At 42.4% G+C, this 16537-nt stretch overlaps 1 long non-coding RNA gene across 1 annotated transcript in view; it reads right to left on the bottom strand.

Moving 5' to 3' along the window:
* The window catches only part of LOC114052726, a 20212-nt gene extending 18583 nt beyond the window's left edge, over window positions 1-1629 (bottom strand). Inside the window, exon 1 of the long non-coding RNA XR_003570311.1 lies at window positions 1427-1629. This is a non-coding gene — a long non-coding RNA (uncharacterized LOC114052726). The remainder of the gene's footprint in view (window positions 1-1426) is intronic.
* Between the last annotated feature and the right edge of the window lie 14908 nt (window positions 1630-16537).

Here is a 16537-nt window from a genome sequence, read left to right as displayed (position 1 = left end):
AGGAAGGAAGGAAGGAAGGAAGGAAGGAAGGAAGGAAGGAAGGAAGGGAGGAAAGAAGGAAGGAAGGAAGGAAAGAAAGAAGGAAGGAAGGAAGGAAAGGAAGGAGAGGGAAGGAGGGAGGGAGGGAGAGAGAGAGAGAGAGAGAGAGAGAGACGAGAACAGAGGAAAGACAGGAGGAAGACCATACTTGGGAGTCCCAGGTTCTAACTCTGAATCTACCACTAAGTAGCCATGGAATGTTGAGCAAGTCACTTCATTTCTCTGGGGCTCAACTTTCTCATTTTTAAAATGAGGTATTTGGACTAGATACTTTCTAAAGTCTCTTCCAGCTCTGAAATTCTACAATTTTGTGATTTCATCTAAACCTTAAAACAGAAGCTTGGCCTGAGAAAAAATAGAGTGGATGATCGATACTTGAGAGAACATGATTCTCTTCCCTTCTCTGTGTCCCCTTCATTTGTGCCTTTCTAGAGGGACATTCACTTTCTAAGCTACTGCTTGACTTTCTTTATTCTATAGCATTGTTCACATTGGTCTTCTCTTTCTTCACAGGGTTCTCACTCTGGGTCAAGTCCTTTATATCCATTACCTAACATATTGCAATAGCTATCTAATTGGATTCTTAGTTTCTAAAATTTCTTTACTCTTGAATCTATCTACCACACAGCTGCCAAAACAATCTTCCTGAAATACATCCAATGATGTTATTCTCTTGCTCAAGAAAGTTCGATGGCTTCCTATTGGTTCTAGGATAAAATACAAATTCCTCAGCTTGGTGTTTGAAGCTCTTCACAATCTCTAACCTGCCATTTTAGATTTAATGCCTGTTAAATACATTGGTATTTACCTAATACCTAATCAAGTACCTTAGAGTACTCCACATTCCAGCCAAATCAGTCTGGTTATTGCTCCCTCAACTCAATTTCCCACCACCATGCCTTTGTACACTGTCCCCTATGCTTGTACTATTCTCTCTTCTGACTTGTTCCTCTTAAAATCCTTAGCTTCCTTTGCAATGCATGTCATGTGATTTCTCCTATAGGAACTCTTTCTTAGTCCCCTTTGTTATCAATATTCACTCTTACCTATTATATATATATATAACACCTGCATTGGAGCTACTCTCCCAATCCCAACTTGTACTGGCAAGTTGGGTACCAGAGAGTGGCTGTTATGTCTCGCCTTAGAGGTCTAGGGCATGCTGAGGGTCTGAGCTCATGAACCCCCATCAATGTGCCTCTCAATGATTATCAACCTGACTTAATTAGTTTATTAGAAAGGAATATTTACATAGGTGATATAGTCATAACAATTGGTATTAAACATCCCCCCCCAACAAAGTCTGTGACCCATTCTGCATTGGTACAGACAGACAGAATCCCGAGGAGAATGGGCTCAAGCTTAGAGCAAAGAGGAAATAACTCACAAGTCCTAGAAGTCCTCTTCCTGGGGTTTTCAGGAGGTTCCCCTGATAATGTGGTGGACTTCTTCTGTCCCTCAAGCAGCTTTCCCTCAGTGCATCTAGCGTGTCTTTGGCCCTTGATGCAGATACTGACATCAGCTGTTCTGTGGTTGCTGCTAGGATGCCGCAGATAGCAAGTCCAGAATCTTCCAAACCTTTTCAAATTCACAGGATCCTCCTACAGTCAAAGGGTGGAGGGGAAGGAAGCAGAGTCTGTCTGTCTCAGCCCCTTAGTGATTTTTTTTTTTCCAGTGGCTTGACTGGACTTCTCTATGGTGCCAGGTGGTGGAATGCCTGGCTTCCAAACTGGCTTGCTGTTTTATAGAAGACCCACAGGATACAAATAAACCTCCTTAGCCAATATCAAGACACCTACCTACATTTCATCCAAAGCTTTCAAGGACTTCCCCATTGAGTCTAGTCCCCTTCATTAATTGATTGATTTAATGGAGACATCTACGTCTTGTTCACACCTAAGTCAGCACTCTGATTGATTGATTCCAGATGAACTACACTCTCTCATAAACACCTATTTGTTTATATGTTGTATCCCTCCTCAAGGGCTAGGATATTTTTTGTTAAACCTGTGTATTTTGTCATTTAGTTGTTTCAATCTTACCTGATTCTTCATGACCCCGTTTGGGGTTTTCTTGGCAAAGATACTGGAGTGTTTTGCCATTTCCTTCTCTAGCTCATTTTACAGATTGAGCAAACTGAGGCAAACAGGGTTAAGTGATTTGCCCAGGGTCACACAGCTAGTAAGTGTCTGAGGCCAGATCTGAACTCAGGTCCTCTTGACTCCAGACCTGGCTGCCCCAAAAACCTTTGTATCATTAGAGCTTAATACCCAGCAGTTAATAAATGCTATTGGATTGGATTCTAAATCCTCACCACAGCATTTCCAATGTTCATTTTGGTAATCCCCTGCATACCTATGTATCTTTTTTTTTCATACTCTTCCTACGTGGTAGGATAATTCTTTAAATCTAAATCTAGCTTTCAGTGACTGCATGTTTTTGAACATCATTTGAGTTTAAGTCAATGAAAAATTACTGGAAATAGTGACTGAATAGTATTTTGAGGAAATTCTAGGTGGTAACAAAAAAAATAAAGGCCATCTTGGGGAGAAGGGAGGAGAGGGAGGGGGAGAAAATTTAAAACTCAAAATCTTATGGAAGCAAATGCTGAAAACTAAAAATAAATAAATTATTTTAAAAAATAAAATAAAGGCTAACAGCCAATAGCCAACAGCTGAGTGGAGGACCAAAGACTGAAGGAGATAATGGGGATGGGAGTAGGGAAGGACTAGATTATCTAGATTTCTAAAGTCTCTTCCACTTCTGTGACTTTATGAAATCTATGAAATGGTTGGGGAATTACTCGTCTGAAGAGTGTTAATGCTTCATAAAAAGCAAATCTTCTGTATTTTTAACACATTAATAAAAATAGAGATGCGCTGTGTGAAAATAATAGTTATAATACCTCGCACCTTCCTTCAAAGAAGCTCAGAACATTCCATATATATTATCATATTATCATATTCATTACCCTATTTTCTTCACATTTCTCATTAATTGGGGGGGGCTGGGTGACACATACTAATAAAAAATTCTACATCACATTTAGGATGCTGTCAGTCTATCTCTCTTCTTACCTCACCTTCATCCCATCCTCCATGCCTACTGATGTGAGAGGAAAAGTTGTTATTGTTCATTCATATCCAACTCTCCATGGCTTCATTTGGGGATTTCTTGGCAAAGATACTAGAGTGGTTTGCTATTTCCTTCTCCAGCTTATTTTAAAGATGGGGAAACTGAGGCCAACAGGGTTAGGTGACACAGCTAATAAGTATCTGAGGCCAGATTTGAACTCCAGAAGATGAGACTTCTGGATTCCAAGATCAGTGCTCTATCCACTGGGCCACCTAGCAGCCTGACAGGGAAAGTAGGCATCCACAAATCTATTCTACAGTTGGACAGTGGAGAGGAAGATGTGAGAAATACCTGCGGCTTTCTACTGGCCACCATTTTCCCCTTGTAACTGTGAGGATTACCTGAGTGGCAGGCACCCTAAATTGTCCACCAGCTCATCTTTTTCTGATTTTTACCTCTTCTATAGTTTCAGCTCCATAGATAAATTCAAGGGGCCATGACTATTACTGGTATACCACACCTGGCTTCTACACCTGGTGACCTGAACCTCCTATTTCTCATTACAGATGTGGGTAGGGGCCATGTCCAGTCATTCTGATCTATATCTTGCCACTAGACCCAGATGGTTCCAGGGGAGAAAGCGAGGCTGTTGACCTTGCACAGTCCAATTCATTTGCAGGTTGTAGCATCACCTTCCTGATGTCATGCTCCTCTTTGAGAATGAAGAACCAGCAAGAACAACAATAACAACAACAGATATGGACAAACCCCTTTTATTCCTTGGGCTAACGGAGATAAGACTGAGATTTCCCAAGTGGATTTTTCTCAGAAAGCAGAGAATTGATGAACATACGAAGTATATATTTCTATTCACAAGATAACTGCAATTGAACTGCACATTGGCTTGGAGATCACAGCTTTAGGGAACTGTATCATGTTTTCATTCCAAGCCTCAACCTTTCTTCCAAATTTTTACTATCCGATCATAGATTTTGAGCTGGGAAAAAAAAAATCAAAGCCAAGCCCTCATTTTTCAGATGAGGAAACTGAGGCCCAGAGAGGCTAACTAGTTTTTCTGAGGTCACACAGACAACAAAGCATGGCTTTGAACTCAGATTTTCCCGCTCCAAAGAGCTATGGCCTTTGCCACGGCACCAAAATGCCTGCTCATGAAACGTGGCTTCTTCATCTATTTTTCTAAGCTGGAATTTAGGCCTAGACTTTCTTATTGCTCTCCTAATTGGAATATTACATCAGCTCCTTTCTCTGCCAGAACCATAAGGCCTTCTTATACTGTTTCAAAAGCCTGTACTCCCTGTTGGGTCCTCTACCCCTACTAAATTAATTTCTAGTCTGTGGGAGACCTCTAGCTTTGATCAAGGTTTTCTCCCTTCCTGATTCAGCTTAACCGCTCCACCCCCCTTCCTCAGGTTATCCCTGGATGACCTGTTCAATTTAATTCAGTCCAACAAACATCTATTAAGCGTCTGCATTGTGTCAGGCATTGTGTTAGACTCTGACAATGCAAAAAAAACAAAAACAAAAAACAAACAAAAAAATAAAAACAAAAATGAAGGGGTCCCTCACCCCCAAGCAAGCATATCGCTCTCCCTGTCCTCAGATCATATATCTCCATCTCGCACTCTGACGAGGGAGAAGTCTTCCTGCTTGCGGAGGATAGGAGATACACTGATCCTCCAGGAAATGTAGAAGGGAAGGAAAAGTTCTAGGGAACTTCTGCCCACCTGACTGGGCAAGGATGGGTTGGGAATTTATGAGAGTGAGAGAGTCAGGGGGTAAACTGTCAAGTGTCCCCACAGCCTCAAACTCAACCTATCTTTTCCCAACTCCTGGGGCCAGCATCTGAGCTTAAACTCCCTTCACCTCCTTCTCCTTTGCTAAAGGAGATTTTTATATCATCTAAATTTTCTACTCCAAGGCAAAGCACCAATCACGCAGAGTTAGGGTTCTGCCATGTTTTCATTAAATGTACGATAACAGTAACAGAAAATGGTGACTGATACCAATAATAATAGTTCACATTTATGTATCACTTTTTAAGTCGCAAAATGGTTAACATATCTTATTTCAGACAGGTGAGAGACGGAGACAAAGAAACAGAAAGACAGAGAGAGAGACAGAGACAAAGAGAGAGACAGAGAGAGCATTTATTTAGTGCTTGCTTTATACCAAGGCCAGGGGTGAGGAACCTGCAGCCTCAAAGCCACATGTGGCCCTCTAGCCCTCTAGGGTGGCCTTTTGATTGAATCCAAACAATCCACATGTGGCCTCGAGGCTGCAGATTCCCCACCCTTGTGGCAAGTTCGGCTGAGTCCTGGAAACTCAAAAGTAAAGCAAACAGAACAATTCTAAGGCGCTTACATTATAATGGAGGAAAAGTGAGTTTATATATATATATATATATGTGTGTGTGTGTATGTATGTATGTATGTATGTATGTATGAAGAGATCTTTTTACAATTAAATGACCCAGCTGCTCTCCTTTCTCCAACTTCCTGGCTAGAGCTACCCGCTGAAACGGGGGCCATTTGTAGACATCATTGGACCACTGTTTGTATTTCACATCTGCCGCTCAGTTCCTATGTGGCCCTGGACAAGCTGCTCAGCCTTTCCATGCCTCAATTTCCCCATTTATAAAATGAGTGGGAGAGACGAGATGGCATTTGTGGTCCCCTGCAGCTCCAAGTCTACGATCTTCTTATACTAATGAGTCAGAGGAAGAATGCTGTTTTCTCTCTGCCCTATCCCCAGTCTGTGTAAACCTGTCCCTCCCCCTCCCCCCACCTAGGGAAGAAGGGAAAGGGAGAGAAATAAGGCTCATTATAGATATTATCATTCAGTTCTTCATATTTTCAAAGAGCTTTATAATCACTAATTAGTTCTTGCCAGAGAATATGGAAATGCCACCTTGCTGGAATTCCACAGCTCTGAGGCCAGATTTCCAGCAGGTCTGTAGCTCTCCTGCATGCAGATCAGCTTGCAGGAGGGGGGAGCGGTGTTCTGCACACAGCCGCATACAAACCCCACGCTGACTGTTGGCTGCAAGTCGGAGAGCATGGCTTTGAGTCATGCCTGAATCAGGTTCCGCAGGGATTGTGACCCTGGCTCTCCTCCCAGGGAATCATTCAGCCTCTGTGTTCCCGTTCCTCCAGGTCAGCAGAGCAGAGAGACACATGAAAGGTCTCGGGTTGTATAGAAAATGATGAGGCAGAATAACAAAGTATCTCCATGGTTAGGAAAAATGCTCACAGAGAAATACCACCACCTTTCCTTCACAGCCTATTTGTTTCAAAAAATGGACAATGGAATAGGGCCTTAGGATGGGCTGAAAAGCAGAAGTGGGGAACCAGGAAAGAGTTTATCTTGAATATATGTATATACAGTGACCTCCAAGTATTTTTTTTTAAAAACAGGCTAAGCAGTATTTATCCAGGATGCTTTGGGGATGGACACACACAAATACACATATATATATATGTGTATACATACAAACATATATATACACACATAACATACGTCCATATGACTGAGGGGAGCAGAGAGCAAATAGATTGAAGTCTGTTAGCCTCATTCTAGAACCCAAACCTCTTCCCCTCACTCTCTGGGGCTAACATCTGAGGTCAAAACCCTTTCACCTCATTCTTTTTTTTTTTTAATAGGCTCAATAGGTTATCTCAGCATCTCCTACTCTTCAGATAGGCCTGCATGCCCACAGCATCCTGGATAAATGTTGCTTAGCCTGTTTTTTATTTTTATTTTTATTTTTTTTAATTCTTGGAGGTCACTCTGTGTTTTCCATCCTCCCTTAGAAAAGAGACCAAGTAGCAACCTCCTCATTTACCCTAGATTCTGTCTATGTTGTTTTAATTTCACAAGTAAGATTTTAAAAAATGACTGAAAAGTCAATGAAAGAAGTAATAAAGAAGATGTGGGTTGGGCGTGAGGGGACTTCTTGAGTCTGACTCATATGTCTCCAGATCACAATGTCCCAGACAAAGAGAGAACTCACAGAGATAGTGAGTGTTTCCTCTCATTTAGAACTCTGATCCCTCCCTCAACCTTCCTGTTAATAGGAAAAGGGGGGTACAACCACAGTAGGAAGAGCTGGTCTTCTGGAAAGGCAAGAAGGCACAGGTCAGATGTGGGTGGGACAAAGGCACCGGGAACCACTCCCGGCTCACAGAAACTCGGCTGAGCCCCAGCTTGACACTGTTCTTGAAATGCACCCACTGTGAAAGAGCTCAGTCATCTCAAACACAGAATGAGGGAATCACATAATTTGAGCTGGAAGGATTCTTAAAGTCCACTGAGTTCAATCACTCATTTTACAAATGAGGCAACTGAGGTATAGAAAGGTTAAGTAATTCACTTAGCTGTTAAGCATCTGGGGCAGAATTTGAACTCAGGTATTCTTGACTTTAGCTTCAGTGCTCTATCCACCACTTTCTGACCCTACCAACAGCACATACAGAATACACACAACCAGTCTTCCCCACCCCATTGTTCCAGCTTTGTACCAGAACGTCATGGAAAGTACCCTGGGTTTGGAGTCAGGAGGCCTGCAGTATGATCCCAATTCTCCCTCTTACTAATTGTGTGTCTTTGGGTAAGTTACTTCCCTCTTCTCTGATATTGTGCTTACTCATTGTAAAATTGAAATAATAGTAATGTTTGTACTGACTACCTATGTCACAGGGCTGTTGTGAGGAAAACATTTTGTAAATATTAAAATGTTGTATAAATGTGAGTTTTTTATTACTTTATTATTAGTATTTATTATTTATTTATTATTACTTTCATTATCACTTTAGCAGGGAGTGCGAGGATGAAGAAAGAGAGAATCAAACCCTCTAGAGACAATGAGAAATTATAGGATGTGATTAAGCCTTCATGAAGCATAACTGCAGGACCAATGAATTTGAACTCTATCCCAAAGACAAATGACCTGCTACACTCTATTTCTACCAGTCATTTACTGGTGAGTCACCTACCAGAACTGCCTGCCTACTGCTAACTCACCAATGTGCAAGGAAATGGATTAGGCCACCCCTCTATCTAATTTTTCAGAGCTCCAGAAGGAGAAGAATTCCTTTCATTACTGGGCCAACAAACAGCATCTGTTCATGATGTGAATTGAAGCCTGTGACAAGGTTCCTTCTAGGGCTGGCCCAGGTCTGTAAAATGTAAGCTGGCATCAAGTCTGGGTGACTCAGAGGCATGCTTCACACAGCTTTTGGAAACAACAACTTTTTAAGACCTTGTCCCTTTGGAATAAGGGGTAACCCCTCCTCTCCCTTTCCATACTATATGCCAATATACCAAAGAGCTGGGGTGTTCAAGGAAGACCTGTAATGCAATTCCAAAGAGGGCTTTAAAAAGCTGTCAGAATCAAAGTCCTGGTTTAGATTTCATACCACCATCTCTTTACTCCTATCCTCTTCATTCCTGGCTTCACCCCCTGCAAACTCTCCTGGCCTGACTACAGCAGAATTGTTGAGAGGGGTGTCCTAATAGTCATTCAATTTCCTTAGTTTCCTTTCCCCAATCAAAAGCAGATTCCTCTAGATCCTAGTTACCCTCTTCCGGATTTCTGCTCTGTGTTCTTTCCTGCCCCAGACCTTCCTTTTGGTTTCCCTCACTGCTTTTCCCTGGCTCTGTATCTGTAAACAGTGTTGTATTTTGTGAATGCTGGTGAGGAATCAGACAGTCCTGTGAAGCTAGCAGTAGCTGACATTCTGGTCAGTCCTGTTGTCTTGGCTCCAATATTCAGCAACCCAAATAGGAACATTTATTCATAAAGGAATAAATACCCTTGAGTGAAAGACCAGAACAGCTTTCCTTTGGTTCTTAAAAATCTTTTGTGCTGTCTAAATCCTTTGTTCTCCCAGTCACTTGCCCTTTCCTGCCCTGACCTATATCCCAGTACATGTACCTACCCCTCACCTCATAATTCTGCTCATTTCAAAAACACAGAGAAAATTAGAGCAATGAGGGACTTTTTTTAATTGTTCAGTCATTTTTCAGTTGTGCCTGACTCTTCATGACCCCACTGGGAATTTTCATGGCAAAGACATGGTTTGCCATTTCTTTCTCCAGCACATTTTACAGATGAGGAAACTGAGGCCAAGAAGATTAAGTTACTTGCCCAGGATCACAAAGCTAGTTAAGTGTCTAAGGTTGGATTTGATCTCAGGAAAAACAGTCTTCCTGACTCCAGGCGTAACACTCTATCAACCCTGCCACTTAGGTACCCAATAAAGGAAGTTAGAGACATCTAGTCCAAACCCCTTGTTTGACCACAGGAAGAAACTAGGGCCAAGGGAAACTGAGTGGTTGTTTTTCCCCAGGTTGCACTACTTGTTAGTGACAAAGCAGGCGTATGGGGTGATCAGGGAGGACTAGCCCTTCTGGTGTGAGGGATGCTGAACCCTTTTCAGGGCTGCTCCTCCACCTTAGATGTCCACCAATTCTCAACTATAGCTCCAAGAAGCTGTAGCATGTGCAGTGGCCACACCCTGGTAAAATATGGCAAGATTGTCACATTTTCTAGCACCTAATTGGCACGTAACTGACAAAGGAACTTTGGAATTAATAACTGGGAAACCCAGGACTCTCAGTTTGTTTGGTGATGTTTGGGCTAATGTAACTTGCCTGAGTATGGCTTAGCCAGCAGAATAAGGATTTGGCTAATCACCATGGAGTGAGTTCTTTCACTGCTTTGCACGAGGAAGGGGGTCTAAGGAAATACTTCAGAGCCTAATGGGGAAAAAAAGGATTTATTCTTCTCTGTGTTATTTATCACCTGCTGCCTCGAAGAGCTGATTTATGATGGAGAGGGTTTACTTCTCTCTTTGCACTGCTACTTATTGTTTGGGAATCTCCTCAGCATGCAGCCAAAGGAGCCAAAATGTAAAACCCAGGCTAAGGTGTCTGCCATTGACACAGTTTCCTGGTCATCTGAGAATGAAAACACTTGAAGCTTTCCCTAAAGCTGGGGCTGCAGACCAGCAACATGGCTAGTGAACAGCAGCACAGGAAAAACTGTGCTCAGCTTAATCAATGGTGTCTTCAAAGAAAATCTCTTCCCTTCTCTGAATGTCCTTCTTTTGTCATGGCTAAGTAAATCTCTTTTTGTTAAAGGGACTCGTTTCATTCCAATTATGAACCTGAGGTACCTGACCCGTTTGGTTTCTTGGCCTCCGACATAGGGCATTCACTCTGCCCTTGCATGGTGGGTGGTGTGGCAAGGGGAGGTAAAGTCAGGCTACAGCAACAGTATAGCCTGCAACACTACTCCTTTCCTGAAATAAATTGGGCAGTGGCATTGCAATAGCCCTCATCACCATGGCAATACTTGTCCTCAGGACAGGAAGGAAGAATTAGACCCCGGGATAAGAGGGCAATCCAAGAATGGGGGGCAGAGCCAATCCCCTGGGATAAGAAGTCAATCCAAGAATAGAGTGGCAGAGCCAATCTCCGGGATAAGAAGTCAACTCAAGAATGGGGGGCAGAGCCAATCCCCAGAAGCAGCAGCACCTGGGAAGCCCTCCTTCTCTGGCAGAGGACAACACTGCTAGGTTCCAGAATGAGGAAGTATTGCTAGGCTCTAGCAGCAACAGATGGCAGAGTGGCCAATGGGGTATGCCCCAGTAGCAAAGACACAACAATGGCAATTGATAGTAGCATGTGCCCCAAAATCAAAATTGGCAGAGACATGGGCCCCAGAAGAGTGGGCACTAGCATGAACAGCGACAAAAAAACAAGCTCAGTGTATTCCTTTGTTTACTGAAAACTGGAACTGATAGGGATCCTCCACCTTGCTACCATTACAGTAGCCAGCGGTCAATGGACAACTCCTCCCCTAGAAGGGCTTAGAAGGACCAAGGGATGAAACTGCTGGAAGGTGGCCTGCTTTCTGGCAAAACAGGTGAGGTTTTGAAATTTATCTAGTCTCTATGGAAGAATGAGAGTAGTTAGTTGTTTAGAAGAAGCTCCTAATGGGGCAAAGATTGTATACGCTCTTTTTCTACTCCCATGGAATTCCCAAAGACAGGGATAGCCTGCCTAGTGGTCCAGGGGACATTAATGAGTGGTGGTCTGGGGCAATTCTTGTTGTCCACCCTGGTACTAGGACAGTTCATGCAAGAGGGTAATGATTCCTTGTCTACTTTACTACTGATGATCCTGACCCATGATGAAGATTAGTGACTTCACTTGTGGCCCTGATGCTCCTGGTGCTGATAATCCTCCTCATTGTTCAGGTGTTTTTCAGTCACGTCCAACTCTTTGTGACCCTATTTAGGGTTTTCTTGTCAAAGATACCGGAGTGATTTGCCATTTCTTCCTCCAGCTCATTTTACAGATGTGGAAACTGAGGCAAATAGGGAACTAGAAAATTTTGTTGTTGTTTTTGTTCAGTTGTGTCTGACTCTAAGTAATCCCGTGGACCATGCTGTCCATCAGAGTTTTCTTGGCAGATACTGGAGTGATTTGCTATTTCCTTCTCCAGCGGATCAAGGCAAACAGACACTAAGAGACCTGCCCAAGGTCACACAGCTAATAAGTGTCTGAGGCTAGATGTGAACTCGGGTCTTCCTGACTTTGCACCTGGCACTCTTTCTATTTCATCACCTAGCTGCCCATCCTCCTCATTATCACTCTTTATTGGGAGACTCATTGGAAACTTCAAACATTTGACATCTTCTACCACATGGGACCAGATCATTTAGATCTGGGATTCAGTCCTTCCAAAGGGAGAAGGCAAAGCCTTCGGTTTTATTCCTTCTTAAGGATACTGTCATGTGACTGGTTGTCTTTTTGTTTTGTTTTGTTTTATTTGGGTCTTGCTCTCTCTGTATTTTTAGGTTTTTTTTTTCTTTTCCTCTCGTGCTGCTTATGTCAGGTTTCTTGAACCTCTGAGGTCAGAGTTGTCCAGGACTGCAGTCCTAAAATCCTTTAAGTGGTAGAAGGTCCTTTAGAAAACCCTTAGGGCCTTGCCACCTAGGGGACGAGAATAGGGGGAACCCCACCCCAGAAAGTTCATGTCAGTTTTTTCTTAAAAGGTACTGAAACTGTTCTAAAAATTTTATTGTTTTAGGGGACTAAAACTTATGTCACCAATGAAGCTTTTCTGGTCATCTGGGTATTTAAAAAGTCGACACGAGAAACTGAATCTCTTCCTTCAGGTTTCAGATTGCAGACCAGGAGCACGACCATCAGTAGCACAAAAAATGCAACACTCAGCTAAATCAATAATATACTCAATGACCATCTATTCTATGCTTTGAATGCTCTCGTCCTGCTATAGCTGAATCAACTTCCTTTTGTTAACTGTTAGATATGAGCCTATGAAGGTCTCATTTCATTCCAGTTCTGAACCTGAGGTCCCAGACCACCCTGGTCAAACATGGGTCAGGTTGATCAGCCATGACCCACAACAGTGTCCCATGTTTATGGGTTGAAAGTTATGTTATAATTATCCTTGCTCTGCCTTCTGTTTAGTATGTATTTTGATGAAAAGTTAATGGGGTCAGCTAGCTGAATTGTTAAATGAGAAGCACACCGGTGGGGACTCAGGAGCTGGAGTGAACAGTGGTAGAAGAGCAAGCATGCATAAGGGTTATCCTAGATCTTTGAAAGACCTATTCGTATTGTTGCCATATGGTGGAATCCTCCAATCTCCCTGTATGAGTGCATTTTGGGTGAGGAAACTAAGAGAGAGAGCCTAAGAGAGGAGCAGAATCACACCCAGGATCCTGGAATGCCTTTCCTCTTTGCTGCTGCAAATCTTTGTCTTCCTTTCAGATTCAACTCAGATGCAATCCACAGGAAGCTTATGCTAATTTCTCCTTACCTCCCATTCCTTAGCCTGGCTTTTATTGCCCTGTTCTTCCTCAATTTTCCTTGGGTAGCATATAACCTCTTCTTCACTCTCCTATAGTCAATTAAATTACAACTGCTACTCAGGGTGCTAGGGTACCCCTGGGGGGGGGGGGTTGGGTATCTCTTCTCTAACGCCATCAGCTTGAGCCTCTACCAGCTGTGTTAGATGCTAGTTAGCAACCAGAAACCCAGATCCACTTAACTACTTAACAAGTACAGTTATCCCTTCCTCATCTCCAAGTTCCCCATTGCTGTTTCAATATATTAAGGGTCAGCATAAAAAATTAAATGGGAATTTTTGGGGAGTTTTGTGGAAGCCACAGATAATACAGAAAAGTTAAGAAACTCAGAAATGCATAAATATATGCATAGTATCATAATATCAACATATTTTGTCTTAATACCATAATAATTCAGACTTCTTCTCTGGAATGAAAGGAGGGCTAAAAAATTTTAGATGGATTTTCCAGATTGCAGGGGGGTGTCCCTATCCCCCATGATGTGGAAGAGGTAACTGTATTTCAGTTTTTACAAAGGGATATTACTTAGAAGATATAAGAAGAACAAAAGTACAAATATTTCTCCCCAATACCTCAAAGGCATACTTTTCCCAATCCTACCTGAGCCTCTGGGGAGAGTTGGCGTATATATTACCTTTGTCCAACCAAGTTTATACCCGGAAACAGAGCTGCTGTCAAATGGATCCTCATCTCAGCTATGCTGGACCAGGTCTTGAAGGCCACTCCTTGACCCTCAGAGCATTGGTACTGAACTGTCCACCAATCTTGTGTAATAGGATGGTGTTATGGCAGTCTCCCTTCACTGCAAAGGAGAAAGAACAACTGTAAAGGCAAGAAAAGAAACTGGCCTTGTGTTTACAGGGCCACATGGCAACCTCAGTGGGGAGAGCCCAAAAGCCTCTCGAATGATGACAGCATTGTCTCTCTCAACAGGGACAGAGCCAAGCGGAGGGAAGAGAAGCCAAAAGACACCTCCCATTCCAGTTACACAGATAGTCAAAAAGACTTCTCTAAAGCATGTGGTAAGCAGACCGAAACGATTTACAGAATGTCTACACCTGCTCTGAATCTTCAGGGAACACGTACTGTGCATCATCAGGAGTCTCCCAGAAGTAGGCTTCCCATCTCTCCATGTTGGGGAGACACCATCAGAGGCTCTCTGAAGGTACTCCAGGGTCTTGCTATACCTCTTTGTGACTACAGTTATCCCATATCTTAGGGGTTTGGGGTTCCCCTTTCCCCCCCCAATCCCTGCCGTGATCTGGAAAATCCACATAAAAATTTTTGGCCCTCCCTTCGTACCAAAGAAGAAGTTTGAATTATTATGATATTAAAAGATAAAATGTATTGATATTATCCAGTAATATACATATATTTTATGCATTTCTGAGTTTCTAATCTTTTTCTGCATCATCTGCTGGCCTGCTTTTTTTTTTTTCCATTGGCCAGGCAATGGGGTTAAGTGACTTGCCCATGGTCACACAGCTAGTGAGTGTTATGTGTCTGAGGCCATATTTGAATTCAGGTCCTCCTGACTCCAGGACTGCTGCTCTATCCACTGTGCCACCTAGCTGCCCCCTCTGCTGGCCTTCTTGTGTAGTCTGTGGCTTCCACAAAACTCCCCCAAAATTTCTATTTAATTTCTTATGCCAACCCATGATATATTGAAACCATGATGGGGAAAGTTGATGTGGGAGGGATAACTGTGTAAAGTATCCCCTAGTAGAAGGTCAGCTCCTTGAAGGACTATTTGTTTCTGTGTTTCCGTCCCCAGCACCTGGAACAACTCTTGGAACATAGTGGGAACTGTATTTTTTTTTTAAAGAAATGGAATTCGCCAGAGTGGGACCTGACCTTCCAGTTTTACTATTAAAACCCTGATTAACACAACCTTTTCCAGCTCTCTAGACTAGCAGGATGTGTAGCAATGATGACTAGTTACATAGCTACATGCACACTGGTGGAGATAGCTGAGAATAGATTGGGAAATAAAATAGTTATTTGGAGACGTAGTGCTGAAGCCTCTTGATCACACTCATATGTATTTCAGTAGGGAGCAAATGGTTTCCATCAGTTAGTCAGTCAATAAACGTTTATCAGGTGACCATTATGTGCCAGGCACTGTGCTAAGCACTGGGGATACAAAGAAAGGCAAAAATAGTCTCTGCCCTCAAGGAATTTATAGTCTAACTGGGAGACAATATGTAAACAAATATATGCAAACAAGTTATATGCAGGATAAAAAGGAAATAATCAATAGAGAGAAAGAACTGGAATTAAGGGGGATCAGGAAAAGCTTCCTGGAGAAGGTGGGGTTTTTAAATTTTCTTTTTATTATACATATATAATTTTCCCCAATTACATGTTAAAATAATTTTTAACATTCTTTTTTTATTTAAAGTTTTAAGTTCCTAATTCTTTCCCTCCCCTTTCCCCTCTCTGAGACAGTATGCAATCAGATATAGTTATACATGTGTAATCATGTAAAACATTTCCATATTAGTCATTTTGTACAAGAAGACTCGAATAAAAAAAAAAAGAATGAAAGAAAGTGAAAATTAGCATGCTTCAGTCTGTATTTAAACAATATCAGTTTTTTCTCTAGAGGCAGATGGTATGCTTCATCATGAATCCTTTGGGATTGTCTTAGATCATTGTATTGCTGAGAATAGCTAAGTCATTTACAATTCTTCATCGTACTGTTACTGTGTACACTGTTTTCTTGGTTCTGCTCACTTCATTTTGCAGTAGTTCATGTGAGTCTTTCCAGGCTTTTCTGAAATCATCCTGCTTGTCATTTCTTATAGTACAATAATATTCCATCACAATCATACACTACAACTTGTCCAGTCATTCCCCAATTGATGAGTTTCCCTTTGACATCTTAGCCACCATGAAAAGAATAGCTACAGGGGCAGCTAGGTGGTGCAGTGGATAGAGCACTGGCCCTGGAGTCAGAAGGACCTGAATTCAAGTCTGGCCTCAGACACATAACACTCACTAGCTGTGTAAACTCTGGGCAAGTCACTTAACCCCAGCTGCCTCACCAAAGAAAAGCTGCTATAAATATCTTTGCACAAAGAGGTCCCTGTCCCCCTTTTTTTTTGCTGTCTTTGGGATATAGACCTCCGTGGGATTTTGCCTGGGGCTTGAAGGAAGCCAAGGAAGGTAGGAGGTGGAATAGAAAAGGGAGAATATTCCAGTCCTGGGGGACAGCCAGTGAGAATGACTGGAGGTGAGAGATAGAATTTCCTATTTGAACCAGCCGCAAAGAGGCCAGCATCACTGGATCACAGATGTCACCAAAAATACACCCAGAACAAAGCACTGAGCAGAGAAGAAATTCACATTAGCCTGGCCCTACTCAAGAAACTGGCAATAAAGACTGCCCAGTAGGGTAGGAATCTGAGTGGGAAAGCATTAACAGCATAGATATTTAGTCCAGTCCTCTCATTTTACAGCTGAGGAATTCCAGGCCTACAGAAATGAAGTACCCTGCC

The sequence above is a fragment of the Vombatus ursinus genome, unplaced genomic scaffold, assembly GCF_900497805.2.
Source record: "Vombatus ursinus unplaced genomic scaffold, bare-nosed wombat genome assembly UNPS02014809.1, whole genome shotgun sequence".
NCBI lineage: Eukaryota > Metazoa > Chordata > Mammalia > Diprotodontia > Vombatidae > Vombatus > Vombatus ursinus.
Note: the sequence above shows the minus strand (reverse complement) of the source record. Positions and strands in the feature narration are given on the sequence as shown.